Source organism: Bacillus rossius, chromosome 6 (assembly GCF_032445375.1).
Source record: "Bacillus rossius redtenbacheri isolate Brsri chromosome 6, Brsri_v3, whole genome shotgun sequence".
Taxonomy (NCBI): Eukaryota; Metazoa; Arthropoda; class Insecta; order Phasmatodea; family Bacillidae; genus Bacillus; species Bacillus rossius.
The window spans coordinates 55,841,356-55,863,285 of NC_086334.1; the positions used below are offsets into that span (position 1 = coordinate 55,841,356).

General features: G+C 41.5%; 1 protein-coding gene across 9 annotated transcripts in view; it reads left to right on the forward strand.

Annotated features, from left to right (window-relative positions):
- The window catches only part of LOC134533212 (very long chain fatty acid elongase AAEL008004-like), a 197,824-nt gene that overhangs the window by 115,840 nt on the left and 60,054 nt on the right, over positions 1–21,930 (forward strand). For all 9 annotated transcript variants that reach the window (XM_063370603.1, XM_063370599.1, XM_063370595.1 and 6 more), the window contains one exon: positions 5,806–5,873. The gene's annotated coding sequence lies outside the window, so the exon portion shown is untranslated. The remainder of the gene's footprint in view (positions 1–5,805; positions 5,874–21,930) is intronic.

The following is a 21,930-nucleotide window of genomic DNA, read 5'->3' on the forward strand; positions in this document are numbered from 1 at the left end:
TATGTGTATTTGCAACATGAGAATACATGAATAGCTCGTTACCGAGGTTACATGTTTACACATCACTGGCGAGTACTTAAAGACGCTCACATTTGTTTTCACGTACTTGTATTATAAGAGTTTTATAGACGCATAATTTTAAATTTTGTTAAGATTTTTTTACTGAATTTATCTGTGAAATCCTTTAAATGTGTTAACGCATAATGATTTTCCCGAATGAATGTTAAATTTGAATTCAAAATAAGTATTTCTCTCAAGCACGTAGATTTAAAAAAAAAAAAAAAAAAGTATGTTCGGCGCGTATCTAATGAAAAAAAAAACATTTAATTTTTTAATGCTTTATTTTTGTTGGTCGCACGTGTAGGTAGGTAACAGCGTGTTCACAATCCCGCGATATTGTTTTTCCACCATCAGCGCGCGCACAATCTCAAACCCAGTACGTCACACCTACTCAATAGTGGACTCACCATTTTTAACAGAAAACGATATCTTGTTTTGAGATTCTTTTAATTAATTTACACTGAGAGAGAGAGAGAAAAAAAGGGGGGGGGGGAATCCACCATAACATGTAGCTGGAACAAATTATAACTTTTTGAATGTTCGAAATCTGTTTCATCGCAGTTTTCATAAAATGAAAGTCACGTGTGCTGGAGGCAGTATCGGCAGAATGCCGCTCCCTGAAGAGACGTTACGTGCCCACGAACACGTAGACCGAGGCGGGCTACACAATAAGGGCTCTCCTTTTTGGCCTGCCACGTAATGATGACCGACCTCCGGGACAAGTTCTTGCAGCGTGTGTGATCCCAGCGGTGGGCGCGCAGGAAGGCGTGTCGCGTCAGGAAGCCCCAAGGTCGACGGCCTTGGCTACCCTCGTCTAATTTACTTCATTCTACCGCGAGGCTGTTGGGAATTTCCTAGAATATTAGCTCTTTTCTGTGTGGCAAGTCTAGTATTTAATAGCCATGATAACAGGTTTCGCAACCCGATGAATAACCATCAAATAGTTATTTCCACACGCATAGTTGTGGTTCGTGAGGTGTTCATCCTTTTAAGTTTACGCTTGTGCATCCTTCCACGAAATGTCGAGAATACTTCTGCATCATTATGCATACTTGATTGGCCAGTTACACGTCACGAGCTCACAAAGTTGCCAACGGTTGAATAGTGAAAATTAAAATAATTAGGTGTACAGCGAGGGTTTTATGTTTTCGTTTTATGTATAAAAAAATTTGAATCGGAGCGTCAGTTTTCTTCCGAGGTAACCAATTTCGCATTGTTTCTAATGGCCAGTGGCTTATGTTGCTATAATAATGTAAAATATTTATTTATGCTGCTCCATATCAGTATTCTTAAATCGGGGTTCAATTGTGCATGACCAAATGTACACATTATTATCTTGGACAACAAACATTATTTTCACGATCAATAGTACCCGTAATATAAACACCTCATTACGACCAACATATTATATTGTGCCTAAATTCGTCTTTGTTAGCTAACATATGTAAGCTGATATCGTTAGGTCGACTTCGAAGGAAGTCTACATATTACAGTCGTATCTACTTTGTGATATTCGGAAAATGTCTTATCTGGTTTTTCGTTTAATATTCCCTAGGACTCAGAACCAACGTTAGCAATAACCTTTATGTATAATCACCTTTTATGGCCGCCAAACCTGCCGCAGTTCTGCACAAATTAATTCCAGACTGATACATAAAACATACAGATAGAACATGTCGGTAGAGTTCGTTCTTAAGCAAAATAGGAACGATAGAAATGGGAAAGGTGTTTGAAAAATGACAGAGCACTATAACTCATTAATATTCCATCCTACCAAAATGTCGCCACAAGATAGCAGCTCATGTAGTCACTGCCTCGTCTCTTCAGATTTTTAGTTAAGACTGAAAAACATATACTGGTATTTACAAGCTGTCGCAAAACTAAATAGTCTAGGATATGAACAGGTTGTGCTAAGAAAAAGTCTGTATTTATTATAAAAAACAATTGTAATGATTATTAAAGCATTAAAGTAATGAGCATTTACAACACTTAAAATTATGGATATTACTTTTGGAATGTTGTTGTAAATCTAGAAAAAGCAGGAAAGTGTTTATACACGTATTCTATGAGTTGTGAAATGTAGTAACAATTTTCTAATATGCACGCCTGATTACAATAATGACGTCCATGAAGTCCGTTAGGCCTACATATTCCAGACACGTGTTCTCGCGTTGCGGATCCGAGATCGTTGTGAACCGTGTCACGACTGTCGGTTCAACTCGGATCCCAGTGATCTTAGCTCGGCGCTCAAATCACATATGGCACAACGGGAAGTGTGGTCGAACCATGATCAAACCAGTTGATGGAAACTGATCACGCCTGAACTCTTAACGGCGCAACTGGCCATCAGGAAGGTATGCGATCGTTAATGCAACCCGTGTCAACTTACGTCTCACCAGACTCTCGCGTAGATAATTATTGACTAAATATCGCTCCGGAAATAACTCTTCAAATCTATGCCGAACACGCGTACTGGTTTCAAATTTTGAAACGTCTCTGCATCCTTTGAGGTGAAGTATTTTAGACGAATGTATTTTAGTACGACTGGTTTGTCAAGTCAACGTCTCAACTGGCAACCCTATTATGCAAGTTGTTCGACTGGTTATTGCGACCTTTAGAATTGATTTATATTTTTAAAAAGCATGTTAAAAATTAATGCATGTGGTATTTTTTTTTGACAAGGGTTGGTACGACCTTGGAATAAAAACCAGATCACACATCCGAACACAAAGCGGGCCTGATAAACGCAGGAGTGGGAGGTGACGGTTGAAACGTGAAATACAGGTTGGACACTCGTCCAACTCGTCCAAAGAGCGATTATAGGCTATATTTCTTAAACTTGAATTCGTGTTCTGAATTTCATACATTTAAATCATTTCTGTGGGTCCGTGTTCGCCTGTGAGATTTAGACAAATTGAATCAGACTGTTTTGCTTGCTACGTAAGTGATATAATGTGCAGAAAAAACAGTAGTAGAAAATTGAGTGTTGTTTATTTGTGGTGTTAATGGAAAGAAGCGTCAGCTAGCAATTTGAACATTACTTCACTAAGCCAACTATTCGTCAATTATTTAAAACTAAGATCGAATACACTCGCTTTTAGTGCTTAAAAAATATATAATAAGGTGGAATAGCATTTATTTGATATTTGGTGGAAATTTTTAATTACAAAATAAAACACGTGCACTGCAAAATGTTAGATTTAAAACAATTGAGAAAAAATTGCATAGGTTTAACAAATAGTGCGAAAGTACATCCTATGTGTAAAAGACAACACACTCGGAGTTTATAGCCCTCGTTATCGCTGTGACGCGTGTTTTATGGGTCGCGTGGCCTTAGTTGTCAGTCGAGTGTTCTGGTTTTATTCTCGCCGTGCGGTTTGCAGCTCCATTGTGTTGGCAGTGCCACAAGCTCATCCTTTTTGTGCGGGATATCCTTTATTGGCCATCTGTCACGGCGAAAGTTTCTAAAATCCAACTTAAACGAAAATATTTCCGAAATTATTCTACCCTTGTCGTTGAATCACATAAGGCAACAAGGAACCACATATGGTGATGCAAATGGCCGCAAATACTGTATGTATTAACTAAGAAAATCTGCTCACTTGCAGTGTAAATTCGCCATGGAAACCCCCATCGTCAGGTCTTTTCAACGAAGGTCTCTGAACTCGCAATTCTAAGGTGAAGGCACACTTAATTAAAGCGCACAGGGATTTTTTTTTTTTTAAATATCCTAGCCGGTTCATGGTCGAGCTGGAGTAATAGTTGATATGCATGGATGAGCGGCCATTCTCACACAGTCCCGTCCATTCGCCGGCAGTTTGCTAGAGACCGGAAAAATTCGCGGATTCATTTCGTGATAGGCTGAAATTCAAACGTGTGCATAATTCTGCTGGTTCTGCTATTGGATCGCGGTTTAACTGGAGCTCTCTGGGCCAATGAGACACTATCGACCAAAGAAGCGTCGAATCACAAGTGGAGACGACTCACAATTTAGTAACCAATGAACGCGCGTTTACTTGAGAAGTGCAGATGATAATGGAGGATATCCTAGAGGTCATTGAATCCGCGAATTTTTCCGGTCCCTAATTATCGGTGGCTTGTGTTCGGACGATAGCACAGAGGCCGGGCGGGAAGCTGGCTCTCGGCTGTGTGTGTTGTAGACGTACCCCAGGGCGTGTGGCTCCCCTCTTGTCTCTTGTTAGCATGAGCGTCGTCGTCGACCGGTCGAGACCATTGGTGCGTCAGCGCACCGTCGCGACATGTCAAATGAGCACACGCTGAAATGGGTTTTTACTATAAACAGGGACGTCGGAACGTTTTCATGAGTGGGGGGGGGGGGGGCGAAAAGATGTATAACACTTACCTCAGTCCTAGAGCGGGGGGTCCGGGGGTCCTCCCCCGGAAAAATTTGGAATTTTAAATGCAAAATTGTGCTATATAATGAGTTTCCGAACCAAAATATTAAATATACCATTCCAAGAAATTGATGACGTAGTATGTATTAAGTACTATTCTGACAGTAGATGTAGTACAATTTAAATAAAATACTACTAGGACCAAACATTTATTCTGGGAAAAGGAGGGGGGCAAAATGCTACTCTCGCCCCCCCCCCCCCATGCATAACAGCACGGGGGCGACTCGCCCCTGCTACCCCCTGTTCCGACGTCCCTGACTATAAAGTTTCTAAACGCGTGACTTACGGGGAAGTCACCATGCATGTATGTATTGAACATTTCCAATTAAATAAACTTAATTTCTCAAACAAATTTAGGTGAGAGATACCGATGTGGTTTCTTGGGGAATTCATAATCATGCCCGTGCATTAGGATCGTAAATTTCCGAACTTTATTTTTACAGCAATGCAAATGGGCAAGAGGTTTACTCCGCAGAAGTTCTGTCTCGATCGCCGTGAAAGCAGGATGCCTCGTGTGTAGGCACTGCACTGCTGGTTTTGCTTGCGCAGACGAAGTGCGCAGTGGGACTGTCGTGGCCAATGGTACTGTTGAAAACTTGCGAAATGACGGGTGCAGTTGGCATATGTAGCTTGCAAATATCATGTCATTTTCAAGTGGCAAGTATGCTAAAAATATATGTGCTGTGTCAAGTTACCCCTTAACATTTTATATTTTTAACAAATTGTGTGTGTGTGTGTGTGTGTCTGAGACAATTTTCAAACGCACGTGTCGTCTTTACACAGCTGATTTTGACAAATATGTAGGCATATGTAGAGACATGATGGCGGTATGCGCAAAAGACCATAATCCGGTATATCTTGAGCTATGGCTCAAGGGGGAGGGGGGGGGGGTAATTTGTGCTTGTATGTTGCCTACATTTTGGCTTAGCTATATGCATGTAATAAACGGGAAACTTTAAGTATACAGAAAATTTTCCATAAAACATAGTTTTGAAGTTTACGTTTATCACGGGCCTCCTCATTGAGGTGCTGCTTAATTCCCGGGGGGGGGGGGGGAGGGGGCTACCCCTCCCGAGATGTACGCCCATGGTAGAGATGGTTGTGTGTGTCTGAGCGTAGCTGTGTTTTGTTTGTGAGCGTTGTGTGGTTCCCAGTTGCATATTCAGTAGGCCTACACCCCTGCAGTGTCCTCTAGCACGTGCAATGTACAAGATGCGTCAGGACGTGGCTTCCTGTGCCACTGACACACGTACAGTTGATTTATTTTGTAATTTTTGGCAGTAAATTTGAAACTTTGCTATCTTTGAAAATTTTTTTTCCCTTGTTTCAGACTTAAGCGTGTGCCAACTCGTTCGAGGCTGTGATACTGCTTTGTGATCCGTTGACAAGGGTGTTCAGGTAAGCGACTATCCACTCATACCTGACACTGCTCTGTGTTGCTTTGTTACGGAATGATTGCCATCTTATTTTAAGAAACATGCCTATATAATCCTCTCTGTTTAATTATTTTTTATGTAAACCATGAACGTAATCAATCTGGAAGAATTTGTGTATTTTATGAGACTATTCGCAAGTCATTTTTACATTCGTCTTTAACGCTTATAATTTTTTTTTTTGTAATTGGAAAACCTACTAATTTATTTGCCAGTTTCAGTTTCACTAAAAGGATTTTATTATTATTATTTTTTGCTAGAGTTTGAAATACACTATAGTTTTCGGCTTTTCACAATCAATAATACATCGTTGCAAAGTTTGATCGCAGAAATTAAGTTTTATTTTTGAGGCTGACAATGTTGTTAGTGGAGTGTAGATGGAAATCATAAAACGCGCAACCTCTGTTTAGCGCAGGAAAACATCACATAGTCAATTCTGCATGTTGTGTTCGTTGAAATGCGTTATGATGAAAACAGATAAAGACGGTTCTGGTCAATGTCGTAGATTTTTCATGAAAACGTCGGGATGAAATCATGTTTCGTATTAATATGTAATTTAATTATCCATCTTTTAATACAATGGCTACATGATCCTTAGATGTTTGGACTGTTGCTGGCCCGATGGGCCACTACGTTATTTGCTTTGCTTTTTTTTTATTATTTCCTTTCCGACGCTGTCGTTGCTCTCGCATTCGCTCGACACTGGACTTTTAGGTTTTTTGGATTCCTTTAAACGCGAGCTTTCCTCTGACTCGCGTTTTCTACCATTCAGAGCAAATGTACGAGTCATGAGACATCATCTTTATTTATTTTGTAGTTTTCGATTTAATACCGGTTTTCACTTAAATCCCAGCGAATATTTTTTATTGTCTCACTGGGTCCTAGTAGTGTTCCACAAGTTCTTCACAATGTCCTGGCTAAACGCGTTTCCACGCTGCACCTATTTATAACTTTACACGAAGCTAATTCGTAACACTCGCGCGCATGCGTATACCATTACGTCACAGGCAAAACAAATACTGCCCGACAAACACGTTCACAGATGTGAACTATCCTTTGTGGACCCAACCATTGTTGTCGCATTATCTGTCTCGTAGTTACTAGCGATTCAAATTGAACGGTATTTTGTCACTCAAGAAAGTTCGACCGAGACGGGCGAGTAGACGTTTTCACGTTACTGATGCGTATTGTAAATTCTTCTGTTACATTTGCCTGGTGCATCACTGTGACAGGGAAGAGAAAGACCAGCTTACGGGAATGGGCTGACGTAAGAGAGTGGCAACCCTGAAAGCCTGATTGTCAAGTTGGACAGCGTGATTGCGACTAGTCGAGAACAGTGTGAAGATTGTTTGTTTACGCAGTGTGAGTGCGAAGCTAGCGGCGTGTCTGTACCGCGGGAACGCTAGCTTTCACCCGTCGCGCGGGGGAAAAAAACGCGCGGTTGCGTAGCGCTTCCGCTCCAAAGTGTTGTAATAACTTCATTAGCCTACTTCCTCCGCAGATTTCCTCTCGCCAGGAAAATGCGCTACAGACGGTACGCTCGCATTCGACCAGCTCTTTGTAGGGGAGAAACCCTCGTTCACAAAGTTTCGCAGGTACAATTTTGACGTGACAACAGTCTAATAAATCGATGAACGCCGGCTGCACGCACGAAAAAGTGTACCGTTACGCACATTGTTCCGTTACGCTGTGTCCCGTTACGCTCATTGTACGCTTGCGCCGCATCTATCTCTCTTCCACTCGATTGGCCTATGCGTCCGAGTTGAAGAAAGACAGCGGCAGCACACAACTTACATCTACACCTGAACTGTTTCGTCGACTGTTTATAAAGTGAAGTGATAAGTTAATGTGGTTTTCATTGCTTATTACAACAAAAATTTCGGCAATAAAGGTTAATTATTCTTACATGTTAAAAATCTGATTACTAGTATAATTTCAAGTATTTATTCTTTTATTATTAAAATAAAAAATGATTCAATTTTATTCATAAAAGTATGCAATCATTTCATCAATGTTTTGTTATGACGTTGTCACGTTAAACTATCGTCCGTAAACCGACTTTACAGACAACCAATTATTTTTTTAATGTGTAAACATATTGGCTCTCGGTATACGGCATTTGGTAGGAGTAATTTAGTTCAAATGGAACGGAGGTCTATAAACGTAAAATGTGTTACACGTGTAGCAACATAAACCCGCGTGTAGTCACTTTCGTAAACATTGGGGGACATACCAAACTTAATGGTGTGCCAAATGAAATTTTATGATAGTGAAACTACCATGGACTATATTGTGTAAACTAAAGTAGTCATAGTGAAAGGTGATCACAAGTTTTAAAATACCTAATAAAACTGGCATTACAATGATTATTATACATATTTTCCTTCTATATTCCCAAGAAGCCTAGTAGAACATCGGCACAGCCAGTTTTTTTTTTTTTTTTTCCAAATCTTGACACTAGAAATTTATTAAAACTTTTTTAATAACATTATAATAAAACAATATTATAATCTTTAATCAGCTCAAAAAAAATTGCTTTTGTTTGTGGGAAGTATCTCGGAATTATTTTAAAGAATTAGGCCTATACGTTCAGATTCGTCAGTTTCGTATTGTAAGTTTATTTTGCAATATGAACAACACGAGTGCTCGTGTGTTTGCTCGTTACCGAGGCTAGATGTTTACACATCACTGGCGAGTGATGAAAACTATCACTTTTTTTTTTGTAGTTTTGGCTCTGAAATGACGGTGTGTACTAAGACTTGCACGCCATTTTACAGCCATGACTATGGACTGGAAAATCTCGTGGGTTTCGGTGACCTCTTGTGTACTCGGGAAAAACTACACCTGCTCATTTGATACTGGCTCGTGACACACGTCAGCCGGGATGCTTGCGATTCGATACTTCTTTGGTAGAAGGTTTTTCATTGGCTCTAAAGAGTGCTTCAGTAAAACTGTGAGCCAATCACAGAAGCAATACGAGAAGGTACGTGCGTTTGGATTCTAGCATATCGCGAAATGAATTCTGCATGATGCCCATGATATCTGTTGAAAATATTTGTGGCAGAACAAAATATTCAAGGGAGGTATCCAGTTAAAATTTAAGAAATAGCGTTTAAATTATAAGTAAAACTAAAACAAACCATCATGGCGTGTGGTACCGAGCCTTGACATAAAATCAAGATAAAAGGGTTGGTATTAAATAGTTAAAAGACCATACATGATACCTACAGGCCCGCTATATATATATATAGTTAGCTACTAGGCTTTGATATTAAAATGTCGCCACCCTTGGTCTAGGGGCTGGAGAGGACGATGTGACACTTGACTTCTCCAAAGGGGACATTCAAGGGCGTGCACTTATCCCATTCGTGTAGATTGGAGCAGCGAGACGGTGACGTCACGACCGCGATGCAGATTGCATGGCGACGAAGGTAGTTACGGCTGCTCCCTAGGTGCAGTCAACTGAAGGCTCGGGCTCCGCGCTCCGTTGCTGCCTTTCACGTCATTTTTGTTTTAGTGCAATGATAACAGATGTTTCGATATTAAATATGTTTCGAATTTCCCACGCAATCTCCTACGTGTAAAATGTTGGACGATTGGTCGTTGTTAAAATGTGCATCGTGGTCACTCGCTAGAGGTAAATTTTCGGTGTTGCTGGGTAATGCATACATCTTTTTCTATAGTCCCATGTTTTTTTTTCGTAGGATGCCTACTTTTTTTTCTTTGTCAGTGCTGTCGTCGTTGTTTTGCCTGTTTGTCTTTTTGTTGTCCAAGGTTGTGTTTTTTTTTATTTACTGTTCTTGTTGCAACTGTCTTGCCCATTGTGTCCTTGTGTGTTACGTTTTTCTGGTAATTCTTTCCACGGAATTTCTGTGCTGTCAATGTTTTTAACTTTTGACAACGGCTGATTTTGGCTTGTCTGTGTGTTTGCATGTTCACCTTCTGGATCAGTTATTGAGCATTCTTACAGTGTATCCAGCAAGTGCTGTATGTCCAAAAAACATCTTAAAAACAATCTTCCCATTGCCAAAACCATTCAAAGAAAGAATTCCATTTTCGAAATATGCCTATTTCTTCAAAAATATCTGTAACAAAAAAAAAAGCTTGTGACTGAAGTCTATTAAAATGGGATCTGTTTTGAGTTGACGTGGAAATGTTAGCTTTAGATTATACAAAACAATTTTTTTTTGTCATTGAACGTTATTTTTTTTTATCAACATAGTAGTAGGACACAAGCTGATAAACATAAAATATTTATTTATGGGATTTGTGACGTCCCTGCAAACGGTAAGAATCCTTAAATGGTATGCCCAATACCAAAACACCAATATATGTTCTGTTTGTTTTATGTACAAGGACAAGGTTACTAGAGAAATGTCAACTGAAGATAAACATATATATATAACTCAACACATGTTTTCAAAATAATGTGATATTATTAAAAATTATTTAGGGATAGTAAATTAGATTACACTTATCTGATTATTATGTAACTATGTTAAAGGTCTTCTGTATTAAATATAATTAGTGTTATAGTAAAACGTTATGTTTTGTGACGACTCTATGAGGCTGATTTTTTATGGTAGTTTTTTCAAGTAGATAATTACAAATCAGGTTATAATTGGAGTAGTTAAGTACAAGTATTGCATCTAATATGTTCCTTGTTATGTACAAAGAACCAAGAAGAGAGTTTAGCTATGCATCATTATCAAAACTTACGTATACCACCGTTATTTATAATAAGTTTTGATATTGTTTTATTTTACTAGTTGTTTATTTTTTAGACTAAATTAGTGTCTTTTGACAGTATTAGTACAGTTAGTCGTTCTGAAAGATAAAATAATTTGAAGCTAAACTCCAATTATTATTTCACTGGAGAAAATTTGTAGCAGTTGGTCACTGTTGATAAGGCATTCCATAAAATTATTTAATATGCTCAAAAGAGCAAAAAAAATTAAATATCAAATGATAATTTTTTTTTATAAAATTATATGAAATAAAGATTACTTTTTCCAATTACATCCCCTTAGAAATAATAATTTTCGTGTCCAACACCTTCCAATATGTTGTGTCAAAGTTGGAGGGTTATTACGTCCTCGACAACGTCACCACCTCAGCCATGTGTTTGATAAGTTGGATGACTTGAGTGTCCGGAAAATATTTTTCACGTAGGACGGGCTTTAAAATAAGTTGGATGTTTGATGCGATCGGCCAATCAAAATCGTGCTTGGCGAAAACGGAAATGACATCGGTTTCCGTTTCAACAATTTTTTTTTTTTTAAATAGCGTAGAGCACATGGCCGATTAGAGGTTAAAAAAGTTAAATAACTAAGATAATGTTAATATGAAAGTCACTTGCGAAAATATTTTCTGCTTAAAAATGAAATTATGTTTCTGTAACTTAAAATAAAAATCTGAGTTTATTTCATTATATCACGAATATTATTGTGATTTAAATTTATTCATGTTCAAAATTTTTAAAACTGCACAAACATTACAAGGTATAAAAGTCCGTCCAGCACTGTGATATACATTATTTAGTATAATTTAAAAGCTAACATTACATGGCGGAGTAATGTAGATAAAGGTGTAGTAATGCAAGTCCGTTAAGGGCTTTCAAATACCTGTACCCGTTGTTTTATGCCTAAAAATTACTCTGAAAACACGCGTTTTAGCCATTTTAACTATTATAAGATCGCTGTTTAAAAACCTAATCCGGAAACAAACTACTTATCGGCCCGCAGCAAACTCTTAAATGTTATTCGTATCAGACCCCACTCGGATAGCTTGAGTAGTTTTCAAATGGCGTTGTTTTTCCTGAAGCTCTGCGCGCCGTGTGTGTGCCCGGGTAGGGAAGGGAAGCCTTCTTTTCACAGGCGAGAGAGACAAACGCCCGATCGTGCTTCTTCGGTTGTTTTTTTGTTCATTGTAAAAGGTTAGGTTAGCTACATTATAAATACTTTAAAACATTGTGGACGGTTGATTTGGTTAGGATAGCTACAGTGAAGAAACTGTGAAATCATGTAAACGGTTTCCTAAAATTTAATGCCACACCGGTTTATACAATGAGATAGAACGGAAGAAAAAAAGCGCGAATGAACTTGGGGGAACTTCGGGTGTGGCTCTCTCGTCTGTGAAACGAAGGCTTCCCGGGTGGGGAAGGGCCTTAAGGATGAGTCAACTGCGCTACAGTTGAGAGCTCCGCGCCCTCTCGCATCGGGAACCAAACCGGACGCGAGAGACCACTTTGGTCCGCCCGAGATGGAACCTGATGCACAGCCTCTCGGGACATGCTGCTGGCCTTTAAGGAATGTCCGGTGCAGGACCTTGGCCAGCGAAGTGGACCCACCGGCCTCCAAATGTCCACTCCCCACGAAACCAGCGCGTGCTTCACTGCTGGAAGGATTTCTGGTTTTGATTCAGGGCATTTTATAGGCTTGCCCTCCACTGTGTTGAGTTTAACAAGACTCAAGATCATTTGTGTGCAGTGAAGGGCTTCGAGTAGTGGAACGAAGTTGCTCCTGGTGCTGGGATCAGGACGAGAAGCTAGAAGCTGATCTGCGACCAGCCACCATATAGGATTGGTGACATTTGAAATTCAAAATTTCCTTTTTCTATCGGTATATTTAAAATATTAAATGTCAACCCCTCTTTAATAATTTTGGGTAGACTTGTGTAGACTAGACAACCGTCCAATCTCCTCTCTGTAAGAAGATTTGTTTCCTAGCTGGATCAAAATTAGTTATCTAAAGTTTGTATTATTTCTTCGCAGATAGCTAGACTACATTTCTGTCGGTTTGTTGAAGCCTTCAAAGCCCCGGTGTAGCAGTGAAGCTACCTTACTTGGTTGGTCGAATGTCAAGTGTGAAGGACTTCAAATTGCGGCCGGTTTTGTTGCGTCCCATATGGCACCAATTTGCATTTTCAACCTGACGAAGACGTTTTCTCAAATGTATTGCATGAAGGGTGTAAGACCGTTAACTAGATTTGACTTGAACGTGATAGTGTTGTCTGCATTCCTTGGATTTCGTAGTCTTCATAACTTCCAACTTTTTTTTAAATTTTTTTTTTTTATATAAAGCAGTCCCTAGTATTTGAAAAGTAAACTAGAAAGGTGCAATTAGGAGCTTCGGGCTTTTTGAAGACAGATGTGCAGACCAAGAATAAAACCATCACGGAGGCTATTGTAATTCCCGATTCTGCAGTCCCTAAGGACTAGGTTAATAAATAAATAAAGTTTCCATAAAATTACACTGAAAGTGCTTTTATAAATCTCCTAGGGCCCGTTTCACTTTCTGTCTGTCTACACATTCTTGTGTATCCTAGTTGTGGTTTCCCTGTTAGTGTAAAAAGATTTTTTTAACATGTTCAAGTGATCTGAACATGGGGTTGTGAAGTCACAAGTTTGGGAAGAAACACTTAACTATAGAATTATTTTAGCAATTTTTTTTTGTTAATCAAGAAGAACCTTTTAGCAATGGCAGAAGCAATTTTTTTACTTCATTGCTGATTGAGAAACAGCTTGACAAAGACTAGTTTTAATTATTCGTACTCAGCCTGTACATTATAATTTTTTTTTAAATCAAGAACTTTTCAATCTTCAAATGGTACAGAAAATTGCAATTTTTATAATTTTGCGAATATTGTTCAACTTAAGTGGGGACAAAAACAATAACTAAGCTATTATAAGGAGGGCCAGGATTCACGAACATTTACACAATTACACATAATGCTGTTTGTTCGAAAATAGTTATAAGGGAACATTTTGTTTAAATAAGATTACGTATTTGACGGTTATAACCCTCTGTAAGTTACATCAAAGTGATAACTTGCCCCTTTTTGGTAGAATTTTTTTCATCAAGTTGCCGGTGGTCACACCTATTCTAAATTAACGAATTTTTCTATTGCTGTGGCATTTATTTTTGCACTTCCCTCCATTCCATTCATGAACCGAATGAAATCATTTCAATACATACAAAAGATTGTTATGAGATGAAGTAATAAATACTATAAAGATAATAATGTGTAACAATAACTTCCATAAAAGAACGTAATATAGGTCCTATTTATAATATCTATTTATAAGTATCGACATCAGTTTGAAACAAACGAACCACATTTCATATTATTGTGTCGTGAGAATTTTTATTTTATTTTAAGATTCTGAAAGTGTAATGTCAAGCAAACTGAATATTCAGTTGTTTTAATAGCAATGTGTTAAGTAAAAAATAAGAGATGCTGACACGGAAATTATACATAGTGAAGAAATGCTGTGAAGTCAATGGATGAAGGCATGCAATGGGTTGTTGAAGTGACGCTGCCAATAAGTTGGAACCTACTGAGGCTTGGCTAGTCCCAGGCTTGATCAGAGGGTAGTGTAGAGAGAGATACAGTCTCTCTCACTCTTAAGATTGCATTGTAGAGCAAATGGCGCTCATTGTTGTCAGATTGATACGACCCAGCATGTTAACATTATATTATAGATAATTATGATACTATTAGTATATTTTAAAATTTACCAGTTTGTTGATTTTTTAAAAGATTATAAATATAGTGCTTTTTGATAGTTATTACAGTTGCATAAGCACATTATAAAAGAAAAAATATATTAATTCTAAAGACCAATTATTATTTTACAGGCGAAACTATTTGTCGCGGTATATTAATATTCAAAACAAGGCATTGTTATATAATGCATATGTCGATCAGAGCCCAAATTTTTAATATTGAAAGATATTAAAAATACTAATGACAAAAATTGTTTAAACCAAGGTGGCGTATTTTTGATAAATTTTCGTAGAAGAGAAAATTTATAATAGATGGTCTTGATGAAAAACAAGAAACTGTTTTTCCTAAAATCTCATTTCAATTTTTACTTGTAAAAATAGTTTTTTTTTCTTTAATACATTTAAAAACTTGTTAAGTTCTCTTTGCATATATTTGACAAACGGGCAAACAGAAACTAGGGCAGTGCTAATAACAGATATTGTAGATTGGAAATAGTAAAAGCCCATTAAAATGCACACTGCAATCTAAGGACGGGATGCGCTATAGATAGTTGTATCAGTGGTAAGAGACTTCTCGACTTTCATAGCATCACGCACTCATAGCCTCCTGCTGTCTTCACAGGGACAGTAAAGTCGATTTCAGATAGGCGTGTGTAACATTCGAGATTGATCGATAGTTACACTCGCAAGGCTCGCGTGACCAGGCAAACCCCGATACATCTATCCAGAAACTCCGTGCTGCTCGTTTAGTTACGAACACCAAGTCATTTGGCGCACAGCAAGAGTTCCGGAACCCATATGTTAATGCTGGGTTTCACACGCGCCAGTACTGTTATTTAAGGGGGATTAGGCGTCGCCATCTTGCAATTTCAAATAATTTGATACTGCTTGCATTAAAGCTTCCGTGCTTGTTTTTTTTTTTTTTGACACGGCACAGGACTTAACTTTGGCTGTTTGTTGAAGTCAGCACTTGTGAATTGGTGGGGTTATTATGAGTTGTATCCGCCCGCGTGAAATAATAAGTTATTTACTAGCTTGTTAGTATGTATGTGGTTGCAGCAAGGTATATAAGGTCTGGGAGATACTATTTATGCATTGTCATGCCGAAAATTCAGATAAATTGTTCAAAATTAAAATTATGGCAAAAAGATAGAAAAATCCAAGATGGAGGATAGAAAAATCCAAGATGGAGGGACGTAATCCCCCTTAAAGGTCATTCCTCTTGCGTTTATTTGGTCGCAAATGTTTTCGCCAGATATTTTGTGAAGTGTAATTTAATATGGGTAAAAATTTCCGTGAGTATCACTTGCGTGACGTTTAACGACTCGCAGATAACGTTTAGTAAATATATGGTGACATATTTCGTGACCAGTCAACAAATTCAGAAGTGCTATCTTGATGAATTTACATAAATAGCTTTTTAACAATGTCATAGAAATGAAATAACCCATCATGACCTGCCAGACCGAGACTCCTGTGTGTACCGCGCGAAGTAACGTTGGTTTCACTTCTGGCACACGTCACGCTGCAGTTGCTTATCTCTGTCGAAAGACGTAATGCTGTATGCCAACACAACTCGTCTGGGAGATAAGAACTCACGTGATTGTTTGAGAATGCCGTCGATACACTGATATAAATTTGGAGTTAGGAATTGGTCAGCAGACGGCATGCCGTGAGGCAGTAAAGTCACGTTTTAATCTCGCCAACGCCATGTTGTTCCGCCCAAAACATAGCGGAAATGGCGCTACAACGTCTGGTGAGGGTTAGTAAATATGAATTTTAATCTCCGTTGTTAAAAAAAAAAACTTCCATTAAAAAGTTAAAACTGTTTCGACAAAGTAATCACTACTTTAGGTCAATGTTTTGGACGTCTAACCAAATTCGCGTGACAATTAACTGAAGGATAAAAAAATGTATTCACAAAGTTATCATGGTTGGAAATAACGGTGTGTTTACTAACTCTCCAACGAAGAGTGCGCCTCAAATAAACGAAAGGTTCCTCGCCAGATTTGGTTTCCAGAGTTCTGTGTTCTGTTGTAAACAAAGTGAACGTTAGATCTACACTCAAAGACGTACCCAGTTCGAAACAGGAGGAGGGGTATTTTCCTGAATAAGTCATAAGGGGAACGGGGTGAATATTTTCCGGAATTCGACCTCTTACGTGGGGAATGAGGATCCGTGGGTCATACAATAATAAACAATAACGAAAGGAAAATCATTGACTAAAAATATTTCTATGAACAATAGTTGTGAGGATTAGTTACAAATTTCCTCTAACTACAGGGCGTGCGCTTGGTTTTATTTCTTTCATTTATACTGCCCCCTCCCCCCCCCCCCCCACATTTTTTTGGCATTCCAGCTGTCTTCACAGTGGCAGCAAGGTCGATTTAAATTAGGCGTGTGTAGCAGACGTGATTGATTTGTAATAAGAGCAAAAAGTCTGAAAGGTTAATGTGTTGTCATCAAAAATTTAAAAAAAATAATTTATATCCTGTAACTTGGTACGGCTCGTTTATTTATGAACATTCATTTAGCAATTCGTTCGGTGCACAGATATTAAACATCTGTTTCATATGTTGTGAATTTAGTATTGTTTCGAGTTTGGGATCGTTGCGAGATTGGGATCGTTGCGAGTTTGGGATCGTTGCGAGATTGGGATCGTTGCGAGTTTGGGATCGTTGCGAGTTTGGGATCGTTGCGAGTTTGGGATCGTTGCGAGTTTGGGATCGTTGCGAGTTTGGGATCGTTGCGAGTTTGGGATCAACGCAAAAAACGCCATATAAATATTATTCAGAAGTTACATGCCAGTTTACGAATATATCTGTATAACTTTTTAACAGTGCGTGCTCCGTGAATGGAAGGTGAGGAGTGTTTGACAGTGCAGCAGGTAGTGTGGCGGCCGTGCCGCCTGGCAGCTGACCAGGATGACGCATGTGCCCGGGTACAGCACGGATCAAGGCTGAAGCACGCCTCGCGACCGACCAATTGCAAGTCGTTAAACCGGCAATTGGCGGGGCGCATGGTTTGTTTGGTCCGAGCTAGCGGGGGAGGGTGGCTGCGGTGGCGGTCACGTGACAGGACCGGCGATGAACCTTTCAATAAACATAAATAATTAGATAAATTATAGTGTACATTTTTATTTGCATGCATGTAGAAGATGATGGCCATATTATGAAGCCATGATATTCTCACAGAAATATTGAAAAATATTTATATTTTTTCGAATCCATATATTGTTTCATGGCACTTCTTAAGTTAATTTTTTTCGGTAAATCATAGTTTGAGATAATTATTTTTACTTTCTTCATCACATGTCACACATTGAATTTATTGGCTATTGTGCAGAATAACATGGCATTTAAAAATTGTGGTAATACATTTTATATTTTGTGGCCCTCGGATGAAATTCAAAAAAAAAAAAATATCTGGCTCTCGAAAAGAAGAAAGTTGGAACCACTGGACCGGTCATGACTAGACTACGATGGCGAGAACCGACCTCTGTGCCAACACTCGGAGACATTTGTAAGTGGCGGAATGAATGTTTGGGCCCACTGTTGATTCTAACAAATTTTCTGCAGAACTATTCGGATGAATCAGCAAAACAGTTGCGTTAACTTAACTGTATTTTTTTTTGTTTGGCAAGGCTGACAAAATACATTGTCACAGCAAGTAAATATTTTTTTTTTCGTCGTATATGGATATTTTATTTATATCGAATAGACCTCAAACGGTCAATAAAAGGGGGGGGGGGGGGGAACACATACACACATGGAAAGCGAGTAGCGAGACCGCACTTGCTATAGGAAATCGAGTGACGAGCTAACAGCAAGCGAGTTCGCAGGAGGTAGCTAGTTAGCTTGCTCAGCGTAATGTTTCTCTTCGGTCGGCCGTGGATCCGGGGGGGGGGGGGAGTCATGTGCCGGTGCAACATGCCACAATGAGCCGCGAGTGTGTCGAGGTAAGTGGACTGGTTTCCCGCACTGCAGTTTAGTGACAAGCTGCAAGTAACCAGTTCCTGTATTGACCAGCGTGCGGCGGTGACAGGTCTGTGGAGGTGGCTCGGTGAGCGCGTGGTTGAGGCCAGTATTCCAACTCGCACAAATAAGGGTTTAGGTGGCAAATGCGCTAAACCTGTACCCGAACCGTGTTCCTAGCGCACGACAGGACTCGTCCAGTCCTTTATCTTTCGGGAACAGATTTTTGGCGTCCTTTCCGTTGCCGATATGTTGCCCAAATTCCGTGTACACTATTGATAATACTGTTATGATTTTTGTTAGGACTACGGGGTTCGTAAGGGATAGCCCAATTAATTAGTACAGTTTTATTTATTACTAATGTCTACACTATGAATTTAATTACTTCACTATACTTGTGTCCACAACAATTAGTCTTGCACTGGTCATTGAAATAGTAACACTTTCCACTGGAGCATAATGCCGGATTATAGTCGCCGAGGATGAAACCAAGAGTCCATAATAATGCATTCAGTGGATATGTTTACATTATGGCCACAACATTATAAACATGATAAACCTATAATATCCATTTGATGCCTGACAACGGTCTAGTTTGTTCGGGTATAGCATGTTCTAATTCGTCTTTCTTCCGATCTGTATGCGTGTAGAGATTGAAACGTTGATAGTTCCTTGTAAGTTTCAGAAATCACGCAATCAGAAGTGAGTGGGGCCATCAGTGCTGGTTGAATCGTTGCGCTAAGCGCGTTTCCTCGTTTGTTGGAGCTGCTACTTGCTGCTGCCGAGGTCAGCTGCTTCGCGGGTCTTTTCCCCCAAATATGCGGGTACGCATGAACTTCCGTATACAACAATTCTTGCCCCTGAGTCTTGTTTTTTATTAGTTGTGATGCCTGCTTCTCGCGTCGTTTCAGAGCTTACAATATTTACAGCTCTCCAATGCGAGAAATTCAATAACTTAATAAGAGTTTGTAATTATTGTCCGACACACTATATTTAATGCATTTGATTTGAATAATTAGCATCCAGATTGTTAAAAATAATATATGATACATTGTAGCTGGAATATCTTGGTTTTTAAGAAGGTCTGCTTCAGTCAACAATCAAATATTTGAAGGAAAAATCTGCGAAGCTATATTTGCATATTTCATAACATTGTTACTCTTGAAACTTTTATAGTATCTGCTTACATGTGCAGAATTTACAACAGGGCACATGCGTTAACCACGTTTGTGTAGTTCCTGGCTCCTGGTTGGTTCTAAACTTTCCTTTTCTTATCTTTATTGTGGAGGAACAGTGTGTTTATGGCCTAGTGAGACATTGCGAAGATAGTAAACACATTTGGCAACAGCTGATTGTGACCTGCTGGCTTGTAGCGTCATTGACTTGAAGAACAAGAAATCGATGCTAGTGTCACGTTAATTATGAATAAGTCACTCCGGCGTCGTATCGATTGTCGTGCAATTCTGGTAGCGGAAGCAGTCTACGGGATGCCCTTATAGTTGCGATTTAGTATGTTTTCAAGTGTTTTTCGCTTGTATCGACGTAATTTATCCGGAAACGAATTCTAGCGGCGGGTGCAGACTCTAAGTGTACCTAGTTGAAAAAAAATTGTGTATGTTTACTACGCTCGACATTATTTAAAAAAATTAAACCTTCATTTCGTATATTGAGTTTCGTATTATAAGTGTTTTTGCAAAACGAGAACACATGAATTTTCTCCTTACCGAGGTGAGATGTTGCAGATCTCTGGCGAGTACTGAAAGACTCGCTTGCGTGTTTATTTTTATCTATTTGTCTTTTATCTCGCACATTTTGGAGCCAACTGAACATTAGTCTGGTCTTCGCGCCTCTTGTAACTCGGGCCGGGGCTGCTCCCCACGGTGGTTGCCCTGGTGGCAGGCTGCTCCCCACGGTGGTTGCCCTGGTGGCAGGCTGCTCCCCACGGTGGTTGCCCTGGTGGCAGGCTGCCCCCCACGGTGGTTGCCCTGGTGGCAGGCTGCTTCCCACGGTGGTTGCCCTGGTGGCAGGCTGCTCCCCACGGTGGTTGCCCTGGTGGCAGGCTGCTCCCCACGGTGGTTGCCCTGGTGGCAGGCTGCCCCCCACGGTGGTTGCCCTGGTGGCAGGCTGCTCCCCACGGTGGTTGCCCTGGTGGCAGGCTGCTTCCCACGGTGGTTGCCCTGGTGGCAGGCTGCTCCCCATGGTGGTTGCCCTGGTGGCAGGCTGCTCCCCACGGTGGTTGCCCTGGTGGCAGGCTGCTCCCCACGGTGGTTGCCCTGGTGGCAGGCTGCCCCCCACGGTGGTTGACCTGGTGGCAGGCTGCTTCCCACGGTGGTTGCCCTGGTGGCAGGCTGCTCCCCACGGTGGTTGCCCTGGTGGCAGGCTGCTCCCCACGGTGGTTGCCCTGGTGGCAGGCTGCTCCCCACGGTGGTTGCCCTGGTGGCAGGCTGCTCCCCACGGTGGTTGCCCTGGTGGCAGGCTGCTTCCCACGGTGGTTGCCCTGGTGGCAGGCTGCTCCCCACGGTGGTTGCCCTGGTGGCAGGCTGCTCCCCACGGTGGTTGCCCTGGTGGCAGGCTGCTCCCCACGGTGGTTGCCCTGGTGGCAGGCTGCCCCCCACGGTGGTTGCCCTGGTGGCAGGCTGCTCCCCACGGTGGTTGCCCTGGTGGCAGGCTGCTTCCCACGGTGGTTGCCCTGGTGGCAGGCTGCTATCCCACGGTGGTTGCCCTGGTGGCAGGCTGCTCCCCACGGTGGTTGCCCTGGTGGCAAGCTGCTCCCCACGGTGGTTGCCCTGGTGGCAGGCTGCCCCCCACGGTGGTTGCCCTGGTGGCAGGCTGCTTCCCACGGTGGTTGCCCTGGTGGCAGGCTGCTCCCCACGGTGGTTGCCCTGGTGGCAGGCTGCTCCCCACGGTGGTTGCCCTGGTGGCAGGCTGCTCCCCACGGTGGTTGCCCTGGTGGCAGGCTGCTCCCCACGGTAGTTGCCCTGGTGGCAGGCTGCTCCCCACGGTGGTTGCCCTGGTGGCAGGCTGCTCCCCACGGTGGTTGCACTGGTGGCAGGCTGCTTCCCACGGTGGTTGCACTGGTGGCAGGCTGCTCCCCACGGTGGTTGCACTGGTGGCAGGCTGCTCCCCACGGTGGTTGCCCTGGTGGCAGGCTGCCCCCCACGGTGGTTGCCCTGGTGGCAGGCTGCTTCCCACGGTGGTTGCCCTGGTGGCAGGCTGCTCCCCACGGTGGTTGCCCTGGTGGCAGGCTGCTCCCCACGGTGGTTGCCCTGGTGGCAGGCTGCTCCCCACGATGGTTGCCCTGGTGGCAGGCTGCCCCCCACGGTGGTTGCCCTGGTGGCAGGCTGCTCCCCACGGTGGTTGCCCTGGTGGCAGGCTGCTTCCCACGGTGGTTGCCCTGGTGGCAGGCTGCTATCCCACGGTGGTTGCCCTGGTGGCAGGCTGCTCCCCACGGTGGTTGCCCTGGTGGCAAGCTGCTCCCCACGGTGGTTGCCCTGGTGGCAGGCTGCCCCCCACGGTGGTTGCCCTGGTGGCAGGCTGCTTC